This window comes from Helianthus annuus, chromosome 5, assembly GCF_002127325.2.
Source record: "Helianthus annuus cultivar XRQ/B chromosome 5, HanXRQr2.0-SUNRISE, whole genome shotgun sequence".
In the NCBI taxonomy this organism is placed as follows: Eukaryota; Viridiplantae; Streptophyta; class Magnoliopsida; order Asterales; family Asteraceae; genus Helianthus; species Helianthus annuus.
In genome coordinates, this window is record NC_035437.2 from 73,966,408 (window position 1) to 73,978,819 (window position 12,412).

At 41.8% G+C, this 12,412-nt stretch overlaps 1 non-coding gene across 1 annotated transcript; it reads right to left on the reverse strand.

Annotated features, from left to right (window-relative positions):
- Positions 1-7,833: 7,833 nt before the first annotated feature.
- LOC118492808 lies at positions 7,834-7,936 on the reverse strand. The gene has a single exon (XR_004894810.1). It is a non-coding gene; the product is annotated as a small nucleolar RNA R71 (small nucleolar RNA).
- Positions 7,937-12,412: the final 4,476 nt, after the last annotated feature.

The following is a 12,412-nucleotide window of genomic DNA, read 5'->3' on the forward strand; positions in this document are numbered from 1 at the left end:
TATTTTAGAACAATGCAACTACTACTGAGGCTGAAGCTACTACAGAATTTCAGGACGAAATTCCAAAATCAACGGGGGGATGATGTGACACCCCAGGAAAACCAGTAAACGACGCAACTTAACTAGCTTCCTCAGTAACCGCATGCTAAATTTCAGGACGAAATTTCTTTCAAGTTGGGGATAATGTGACAACCCGTAACTTCAGGTTAATGCCTTAACCCAGCGTAGTTAATTTTGTCATGCAATCATTTAGCATTGTTGGAATTATGTGTTATTTTATGAATTATTTGACAAATACATGAACTTGGTGATGAAACTGTAAATTATATGTGGTGTGTGTGTTTTATGTAAAAGATGATACTTAGGGGTGAGTAGAGTAGTTAGTGAAACCTAAATAACCCCTAACCCTAATCTCTCTCACAAATCATTATACGTATTTCAATATTCCTCTACAATCATCTCCTGCAATCATCTTTTTCATCATTCTTGGTGGCACAAGCTCTCAATCATCACTTTTGATCTCTCTCTTCATCTAGAATCAATCTAAGGTAAACGTTTAATGATTATTTGTTGTTAATCATTGGTTAGTTAATTCATGCAAACCCTAGTTCTCCAAACAATGATTTTGTGATTAGTTGATCTTTTAGATTGTTTGTAAGATGATTTGTAATTGTTGATGACTTGCCCGTGATTAGGATCAATCCACATGCTAGAATAGTTAAACTTTTGGTTGATTCGTATGGAAGAATAGGGTTTTGATCGTACTGATTTATTGTAACTGTCGCATCAGAAACTATAATTTGGCTTTGTTGATTCGATGTGTTGTAGTTTGGAGTTAACAGTCCGGGCATTGTGAAGTCACAAGGTCCGATGAATGTGTTATATGGAGTCTGAGTTTTGCCATGCTAGATCCGAGTTTTGTATTGAACACATAGTCCGAATTTTTGATAATGAAACACATGGTCCGAATTTTTGTAATGCATGTATGGTCCGAATTTTGTGAAGGGAAAACATGGTCAAAGTTTTATGATGCTTGAAAGGCCCGAGTTTTGTAAACAAAACACATGGTCTGAGTTTTCAAACATTAAAGGGGTCCGAGTTTGTTGTTTGGTTCATAAGGTCTGAGTATAATGTGTAATGTCACAAAGGTCCAAGTTTAATAACATTCAGAGCTTGAATCAGGTTAAATGTTGAATGAAAAACACTTATCCTGCCACTGTATGTTACTGTATATTACTGTATGTTACTGTATGTATGTGCAATCTATGTCATGTCAATCTGTAAACGATTATCACACGGAACACAGTTGTTTGGACACCAAGGAATTGTAAACCTTATTTGAACGTAAACACTTACATGAGTTTATGTGCAATGTACCTTAGGTCGTGTGTAACGGACCTAACCATTAATTAACACTAGAAGCACAATAACAAACCGAGCAAACCAAGGTAAGTTCACACTCTTACCAAGGCATGGGATTCCCGGGGTAGGGAATGGGATTGGATGATTATCTGTATTTACGTTGTTGTTGGGAATTATGAAATACTGACCTCGGTTGGGAAAGGTCACTTATAGATACTGCTAGACTAGTGATACATGGGGAAGCCCCCACTACTCTTCGCACACATGCCTGTAATGGCCGCGATACTGATACTGATCTTAGCACACATGCCTGGAATGGCCGCGATACTGATACTAAACTTCGCAAACATGCCTGGAGGGCCGCGATACAAATAAAACTAGTCAACAATACATGGGAAACCCCCGCTAATCTTCGCAAAGGCTCAGAAATGTTTACGAAAGGGTCACACTGCCATTTTGGCACTTGTTTCAGACGCATCGACGAAAGAGAGGGGATTAGAGGATATCCCAGTTGTACGTGATTTTCCCCAAGTGTTTCCTGAAGATTTACCTGGGCTACCGCCTCACCGCCAGGTCGAATTTCAAATCGAATTAGTTCCTGGAGAAGCACCAATAGCTCGCGCACCGTATCGATTAGCTCCAACTGAACTGGAAGAATTATCTAAACAACTACAAGAACTCTTGGATAAGGGTTTTATACGTCCTAGCTCTTCGCCCTGGGGAGCTCCAGTACTATTTGTGAAGAAGAAAGATGGAACTTTCAGGATGTGCATAGATTACCGCGAACTAAACAAGGTGACAGTGAAGAACCGCTACCCCCTGCCACGTATTGATGATTTATTCGACCAGTTGCAAGGGTCGAGCTACTACTCCAAGATTGACCTGAGGTCAGGTTACCATCAGATGAGAGTCCGGGATGAGGATGTCTCTAAGACAGCATTCAGAACACGCTACGGCCACTACGAGTTTCTAGTCATGCCGTTCGGGCTAACGAACGCGCCTGCAGTTTTCATGGATCTTATGAACAGGGTGTGCAAGCCTCATTTAGACAAGTTTGTGATTGTTTTCATCGACGACATCCTGATCTACTCCAAGAGTCAGGAGGAACACCAGCAGCACTTATGGCTTATCTTGGAACTTCTTCGAAAGGAACAACTGTACGCCAAGTTTTCAAAATGCGACTTCTGGCTTCGTGAAGTTCACTTTTTGGGCCATGTGGTAAACAAGGATGGGATTCATGTTGATCCATCCAAGGTAGATTCGATCAGGAACTGGCCTGCACCACGTACACCAACGGAAATACGCCAATTCTTGGGTTTGGCAGGTTATTACAGACGATTCATCAAAGACTTCTCAAAGAACGCACAGCCGCTTACATTACTGACATAGAAAGGTGTTACCTATCATTGGGGTAATGCACAAGAAACGGCTTTTCAACACCTAAAGGATAGACTATGCAGCGCACCTATTCTCTCATTGCCATAGGGCACAGATGATTTCGTGGTCTATTGCGACGCATCGATTCAGGGTCTTGGTTGTGTATTAATGCAAAGGGATAAAGTCATTGCCTACGCTTCGCGGCAACTTAAAGTTCATGAACGAAACTATACGACACACCATTTAGAACTTGGAGCTGTTGTTTTCGCGCTTAAGATATGGCGACACTACCTGTACGGTACCAAGTGCACTATCTACACCGATCACAGGAGTCTCGAGCATATCTTCAAGCAGAAGGAATTGAACATGCGGCAACGTCGATGGGTTGAACTACTGAACGATTACGAATGCGCCATCAAGTACCATCCAGCCAAAGCCAATGTTGTGGCTGACGCCCTCAGTCGGAAAGACACTATGCCTAGACGCGTGCGAGCATTACAACTTACTATTCAGTCTAGTCTTCCTGCACAGATACGAGACGCTCAGGTAGAAGCATTGAAACCAGAAAATGTCAGGGCTGAAGCCCTACGCGGCTCAAGGCAACGGTTAGAACAAAGGGAAGACGGCGCCTACTACGTAACAGGACACATTTGGGTTCCACATTATGGCAACTTACGCGAGCTGGTAATGGATGAAGCTCATAAGTCCCGCTACTCGGTACATCTAGGTTCGGATAAAATGTACCACGATCTCAGAACTACATACTGGTTGCCTAGCATGAAGGCCCACATAGCATCTTACGTCGGCAAGTGTTTGACCTGCGCGAGGGTCAAGACGGAATACCAGAAACCATCAAGCCTACTTCAGCAACCAAAGATACCACAATGGAAATGGGAGGAAATTTCCATGGATTTTGTTACTGGCCTGCCTAGATCCCAACGTGGGAACGATACTATTTGGGTGATCATGGATCGACTCACAAAGTCTGCTCACTTTTTGGCTATTAAGGAAACTGACAAGTTCTCTACATTAGCAGCCATTTACTTGAAAGAAGTTGTTTCGAGGCATGGAGTGCCAACCTCTATTATTTCATATCGCGATGCACGATTTACTTCAGAACTATGGTAAGCAATGCACAAATCTTTTGGCTCTCGGTTAGACATGAGCACAGCTTACCACCCTCAGACGGATGGGCAGTCTGAGCGCACTATCCAGACTCTAGAAGACATGCTTCGGGCGTGTGTTATCGATTTCGGCAACAGCTGGGAAAAACATCTCTCGTTAGTGGAGTTTTCATACAACAACAGTTACCACACCAGCATACAAGCCGCTCCATTCGAGGCATTATACGGGCATAAATGCCGATCACCTCTTTGTTGGGCAGAGGTGGGTGATAGTCAGATCACAGGTCCAGAAATGGTAGTTGATGCCACTGAACGGATTGCACAGATATGACAGCGCATGGCGGCAGCTCGTGACCGTCAGAAAAGCTACGCTGATAAACGCAGAAAACCGCTTGAGTTCCAAGTTGGGGATCGAGTGCTACTCAAAGTCTCACCCTGGAAGGGTGTGGTTCGTTTTGGTAAACGAGGCAAGCTCAATCCGCGGTATGTTGGACCGTTCAAAATCATTGAAAGAATAGGCAAGGTAGCCTACAAACTGAACTTACCAGCAGAACTCGGTGTAGTTCATAACGTTTTCCATGTGTCGAATCTGAAGAAGTGTCTGTCAGATGAGACCCTCATAGTTCCTTTGAAGGAACTCACTATCGACGAACAGTTGCATTTCGTCGAGGAACCTGTTGAAATCACGGACCGGGATGTTAAGGTCCTCAAGAACACCAGAATACCTCTTGTTCGAGTTCGTTGGAACTCACGCCGTGGCCCAGAGTATACTTGGGAACGAGAAGATCAAATGGAACTCAAATATCCCCAGTTATTTCAGAACAATGCAACTACTACTGAGGCTGAAGCTACTACTGAATTTCGGGACGAAATTCCAAAATCAACGGGGGGATGATGTGACACCCCAGGAAAACCAGTAAACGACGCAACTTAACTAGCTTCCTCAGTAACCGCATGCTAAATTTCAGGACGAAATTTCTTTCAAGTTGGGGATAATGTGACAACCCGTAACTTCAGGTTAATGCCTTAACCTAGCGTAGTTAATTTTGTCATGCAATCATTTAGCATTGTTGGAATTATGTGTTATTTTATGAATGATTTGACAAATACATGAACTTGGTGATGAAACTGTAAATTATATGTGGTGTGTGTGTTTTATGTAAAAGATGATACTTAGGGGTGAGTAGAGTAGTTAGTGAAACCTAAATAACCCCTAACCCTAATCTCTCTCACAAATCATTATACGTATTTCAATATTCCTCTACAATCATCTCCTGCAATCATCTTTTTCATCATTCTTGGTGGCACAAGCTCTCAATCATCACTTTTGATCTCTCTCTTCATCTAGAATCAATCTAAGGTAAACGTTTAATGATTATTTGTTGTTAATCATTGGTTAGTTAATTCATGCAAACCCTAGTTCTCCAAACAATGATTTTGTGATTAGTTGATCTTTTAGATTGTTTGTAAGATGATTTGTAATTGTCTGATGACTTGCCCGTGATTAGGATCAATCCACATGCTAGAATAGTTAAACTTTTGGTTGATTCGTATGGAAGAATAGGGTTTGATCGTACTGATTTATTGTAACTGTCGCATCAGAAACTATAATTTGGCTTTGTTGATTCGATGTGTTGTTGTTTGGAGTTAACAGTCCGGGCATTGTGAAGTCACAAGGTCCGATGAATGTGTTATATGGAGTCTGAGTTTTGCCATGCTAGATCCGAGTTTTGTATTGAACACATAGTCCGAATTTTTGATAATGAAACACATGGTCCGAATTTTTGTAATGCATGTATGGTCCGAATTTTGTGAAGGGAAAACATGGTCCAAGTTTTATGATGCTTGAAAGGTCCGAGTTTTGTAAACAAAACACATGGTCTGAGTTTTCAAACATTAAAGGGGTCCGAGTTTGTTGTTTGGTTCATAAGGTCTGAGTATAATGTGTAATGTCACAAAGGTCCAAGTTTAATAACATTCAGAGCTTGAATCAGGTTAAATGTTGAATGAAAAACACTTATCCTGCCACTGTATGTTACTGTATATTACTGTATGTTACTGTATGTATGTGCAATCTATGTCATGTCAATCTGTAAACGATTATCACACGGAACACAGTTGTTTGGACACCAAGGAATTGTAAACCTTATTTGAACGTAAACACTTACATGAGTTTATGTGCAATGTACCTTAGGTCGTGTGTAACAGACCTAACCATTAATTAACACTAGAAGCACAATAACAAACCGAGCTAACCAAGGTGAGTTCACACTCTTACCAAGGCATGGGATTCCCGGGGTAGGGAATGGGATTGGATGATTATCTGTGTTTACGTTGTTGTTGGGAATTATGAAATACCGACCTCGGTTGTGAAAGGTCACTTATAGATACTGCTAGACTAGTGATACATGGGGAAGCCCCCACTACTCTTCGCACACATGCCTGTAATGGCCGCGATACTGATACTGATCTTCGCACACATGCCTGGAATGGCCGCGATACTGATACTAAACTTCGCAAACATGCCTGGAGGGCCGCGATACAAATAAAACTAAACTACAATACATGGGAAACCCCCGCTAATCTTCGCAAACATGCCTGGAGGGCCGCGATGTAATTATAAACGATACATGGGTTACTAAACAAACAAACGTTTTACGAAATGAACACTATTACTAAACAACCCACTGTGAACTCGCTCAACTAGTTGTTGACTCTTTGTTACATGCCTTGCAGGTCGTTAGGTATACATGGAGCTTGCACTGGGAGGCGCGATCGTTGTGGACAAGGATCGTGAATGCGTTGATTAAACATTTTTGACATTACATATTCATGCTTATGTTGGGTTTATTTTTATGCTTCCGCTAAACAGTGATGTTGCAATTATGTTTTAAACACCTTTCATATTGGTTGGGTTGAATTACGTTTATTTTTACTTATTAGTTACATGTTCAATATGATTGGTGGCTTGATCCTGGTCATGTCACGCCTCCAAGCGGTGATACTCCGCGGGTGGATTTTGGGGGTGTGACAAAATATACACCGAATATATATTACACCTAACGCACATCAAGTTTTTGGCGCCGCTGCCGGGGACACAAGGATTTTAAGAAAGTTAGGAAACAGCGGCCTAATCATTTTTTTTTATTTTTTTTATTTTTTATTTTTTATGGATTTTCTTAATTTTTCAGCCTCTGCAGAGCTCAGCACGGGCCGTGCCTGGTCGGACACGGGCCATGCTCAGTAGTGTCACTGGCAGTTTTTATTTTCCGAGTTACAGAGAGCTGAGCACGGGGTCGTGTCGGTGTAACACGGGGCTGTGTCCAACTTCCCAGTAACAGGGATCCGGAAAACAATCACTGTATCTCCGACCACGGGCCGTGTTCACTGAGTACAAGGCCGTGGTGAACTTTCTGACCAACATTCTTTTTTGTTTTTATTGCAGGACTTGGAACCCAGGCACCACATCTGAACTTTCTACGTATTGTATGAGCTCTAGTTCTAGTAGAGACATAAAAGAACCTCTAGAAGAACCCGAACGCTTTCTCATAAAAAGACTTAAAGCTAAAAACCAAGAGAAAGTTTCAGGGGACCCACTTCCAATGGCGGACCAACATACCCTAATGGATTACCTATGACCCACCGTAGGTAATCTCGGCGCCGCTATCAACGCCCGAATGTCGAAGCTAACAACTTCGAACTTCGGCCACATTTGATACAGATGCTTCAAAACTCCGCAACCTTCCATGGGCTTGCGGACGAGGATCCCCATCTACATATTACTAATTTCATAGAAATATGTGATACCTTACGGATCAATGGAGCATCAAACGACGCCATCCGCCTTCGGATGTTTCAATTTTCGTTAAAGGACCGAGCAAAGGCTTGGCTCAACGCCCTCCCAGTTGGCTCGGTAAACAGCTGGGATGAACTAGCCCAAAAGTTTCTATATAAATATTTCCCTCCCGCTAAAACGGCTAAATTAATACATATTCACAAGAGGATGGGGAATCCTTATATGAAACTTGGGAAAGGTTCAAGGAGCTATTGCGAAAGTGTCCACATCACGGTCTTGTGGTATGGCAACAAGTATCCACTTTCTACAATGGGTTGTTGCCACACACAAGACAAACACTTGACTCTAGCTCCGGGGGACTTTTAGGTAATCACCGCCCACATGAAATATACAATCAAATTGAGGAAATTGCTTAAACCAATTTTTAGTGGCACACTCCCCGAGGCAATAAATCTATTGCCCCGGGCGCCCATAAGGTTGATGAAAGCACTTCTTTACAAGCCCAAATCGAGGCCCTTTCTTCAAAAATCAAAAAGTTAGAAATGACAAAAACGGTCTCGGTTATGGCTTGTGAAGGGTGTGGTGGGCACATGAAAGTTGGAGTTGTATGAAAGAAACAGATGATCAACAAGAGTCGGTAAACTACATTAATAACATACGTAGGCCGTCGGGTCCTCCAACGGGTACCTACAACCAAGGATGGCGTAACCACCCTAACCTTGGTTGGAGAGAACCCGGCAATAGTAGTAACCAACAAAACCTAAACCAACGAACAAACTTTCAACAACCAAGAAACGAGTCACAAAATTTCCCTCGACAACAAGGTGGATGAGAAAGGCTTGAAGATACTGTATCTCGCCTCATCTCAGACACTAAAAAGAAAAAATCGGATCGATTTCAACAATTGGAATCGAATTTTAGAACTCAACAAGCTAGTATACAAAACATTGAAAAAAAATAAATCAATTAGCTCAAAATTTCTCCGAGAGACCACAAGGTGTGTTACCAAGTAATACCGAAACAAACCCAAAAGCACAAGTCCATCTCATAACATTGAGAAATCATACCGTGAGTTCCGAAGAAGCTCCACCACCGCCAACTGAGGGAAGCACAACACCGCCCCAATAAGAGAAGGCTTCTCCTCTAATTCAAGAGCCTACCAAGGCTCCTCCGGTTCCATACCCCGGTAGGTTAATTCGCCAAAAGACCAATGAGCAATTCGCAAAATTCGAAAATTTACTAAAACAATTGCATGTCAATATTCCATTTATCGAAGTCCTAACTCAAATGCCTAAATACTCAAAATTCATGAGGGACTTCCTCACCCATAAAAGGAAAATTGAATCTTTGCAATTAGTTAACTTAGGCGAAGAGTGCTCTGCCCTTATATTTAACTTACTCCCTCAAAAGAAGATTGATCCTGGAAGCTTCACGATTCCTTGCTCGACTGGGAAACCCCCATTCGTAATGCACTAGCCGAACTTGGGGCTAGCATTAACCTCATGCCTGCATCAATGTTCAAACGACTCGGCCTAGGAAAAACAAGTCCTACCAAGAAGAGTATACAACTTGCCGACAAATCTATTGGGTGAGGAAGTCGACAAGGTGTAGCTGAAAATCTATTGGTCAAAGTCGACAATTTCGTCTACCCGGCCGACTTTGTCATACAAGATATGGAAGAGGACACCGAAGTCCCCCTCATACTAGAGAGGCCATTTCTAGCCACTGCACAAGCAGTGGTAGACATGAATGACGGAACACTTACTTTGAAGTTTGGGGATAAGGAAGTGAAGTTTTGAGTTGGGAAGAGAGTAGAGGACAATGACCCGGTCAATTACATGAAGGTCATTGATTCGAGTTTGGATGATGCTCTCCGACGGTGCAACATGGGATGCAAAACATCCCGCTCGGATAACATATGACCTGACTTTGGGTCTAGCTAAGGACCCTTATAAACGTGGCGCACCACGGAGGCATTCCGCGGAACTATCCTTAGTTTAATTTAGATTAATTTTTAGTTTAATTTTAATTTTCAGGAATAAAACACACTCGGGACGGTGAAGGATAACAAGGGAAACGAGAAACATCACCCCATGCACGAAAACAGGGCCATCCGACAAAAATTTCTTCATTACAGCAAGTTCAGCACAGCCCGTGTCCACCCGACACGGCCCCGTGCTGCACAATCTGCAGAAAACGCCCAGTTCAGGTAACTGGACACGGGCCGTGTTCATTGAACACGCCCCCGTGTCCAGACTTCTGTTTCTCTTTACAAACTTTTGTTACTGGCACTTGAACACGGGGCCGTGCCCGGTCACCACGGGGCCGTGTCCAGAGTACGAGTAACATAAAATTTTGCTTTTAACACCCTTTTGCACATTCAATCAACCTAAAAACTTATTTTTGGGACACATTGAGGACAATGTGTAATTTAAGTGTGTGGGGGGGGGGATGCTAAAACTTTGAATCTTGCAAGTCCTAATTAACAAGCCTTACACAAAACTCTATTGGAACCGCTAATCACCCCAATTTTTTTTCAAAAATTTTCATTTTCTTTTTACTTGTCTAAGTTTAAGTTGGGAATTTCAAGTTCTAACAAGGTTATATTTTTACAAATTTACAACCGATAGCGTCGTGATAAAAAGAACCAACATAAGAAAATTACGAAACGACATGACAAAAGTGATCACATAAAAACCCATTCCCACAAAAGTGAGTTTTGAGCCTTTATTGAGCATACAAATACATATCTTTACACTAAATGCTCATTTTTCGTTTCTTGTGTGAATAGCCGCTTGGTTCTTACGACTCTAGAACTTGCCACGACAATACATTCCCGGTCCTTACCAACTTAAACCCGAGTAAGTAAATGATGGAGGCATTAGGACTAACCCTTTTTCTTTCTACACCATTATTTTTCATTTTTTTTACCACCTACCCAAAATCCCCCCTAGTTAACCCCTTTGAGCCTAAACCTTTTCATTTCTTAACCCAGAACAATCACCCTTTTTACCCACCTAAACCTTTTTATTTTAACCCTTTCTTTTAGTAACAAAGCTCGGTTTTTTCTTATGACTTAAAAAAAATGATGAAACCAAATAAACAAACACGTTCATCAAAAATTACTTTGTTTGAAAGAAATGGTTCATCAAAATAAAATAAAATTGTGAAAAATAAAAAGTCTTTCAAAAACTGACGCTTTTTACGCTTTTCGCCCTTTCACTAACCACTAACCCAACCACCCACCTTTAGCCCAAGCCTAACCCTTCACCCAAAAAGTCATCTAGATATTTACAAAGGTATATAGCTAAAAAGGAGGAGGATTGATTGCTTGGCAAGCTTATGGTAGGAGTAAGTTCCATGCCGCTCTCGAGTGATTCACTAAAAATACACCTTCGGCCGAGTGTTGAGTGATCCCCCGTGAGGTATGTGAACTTGTATATAAATAAAATTTTAAAAAGGAATATTATGCCCTAATAAGTAATTTATCTTATGAAACGTTTTTAATAAATCATGACGAATAGGATTGTAAATAAATAAAAATAAAACTTAAATAAAGAATCTTGGAAATCCCGACACTCTATGACAAGCCCAAAGACCTTCTCTTCTACCCATTCCATTTGGGAGTGAAAAAGCCACATTATAAAGAGTTTTGCTTGGGGACAAGCAAAGATTCAAGTGTGGGGGTATTTGATGTGCACAAAATGCAACATATAAATTACATCAATTTTGGCATAAAACTAACCCTTTTTTAGTACTAATGTTGGAAAAAGTGTGCTTTTTTCTTCCTTTTGTATTTTCAGAATTAAATGAGCTCAAATAGACAAAAGAGGCAAAAAGACAGCTAAATCTAACATAAATACTAGAAAAGGAACAAAATGTGGCATGCCCGACCTCCCGACAGCATCTTCCCAAGCAAAACAAGAAGACAAAAGCCTGAACACGCCTCGTGCTCAGTGAGCACGGGGGCGTGCTCAAGTGTCAGCGGAAAAGACAAAGTGGTAGAAGCTTCCATCGCCCACCACGGGGTCGTGCTCAGAGGGCACGGGGCCGTGGTCAACTATAAGATTCGCGGAATCCAGGCAAATCTTGATAGTACAGATATGCTTCTGCACACGGGGTCGTGCTCAGCGGACACGGGGGCATGGTCAACTAATGCAAACAAACTGCATTTAATGAAGAAATAGAGGAGGATGGACATGGGGCCGTGTCCAGCGGACACGGGGCCATGCTCGAGCTTCTGTTCAGCCTATAAATAGGAGTGCTTGGAGCTCTTGCAACTCATCCCTTGGCACATCACCTCTCTCACACTTCACCCACCACCCACCACCATCACAACACCATCATCCACCACCATCATCCATTGTCCATCATAGAGTGTGTGAGTCGTCTCGGGATCCAAGATTGATCGTAAGAGTTCTTGACAATCAAAGGCCATGTTTGCCTAAGTCTCTTACATCACTTGGTGAAGACAAGTGTTTAGTGTAATACTTTTTATTTTTAATCTTTTGCACTATTAATTGGTTTTGTATTAATGACTTTAATTAATAGTTTCTTATGTTGAAGGTGATTCTTCCTTATCGTTTGTCCGTGGTGTCTTGGCATTATTTTACTGTCTATATAAAATAAAAGATTTTCACCATTCATAACTCCACGGTCTATATGGAGGTATGTTGGCTACCTGGTCGGGGGTTAAGGGAACGGTTTGGTAAGAGTCTTGCCATTGTTCAGTGTATAGATCCTGCAAAGGACC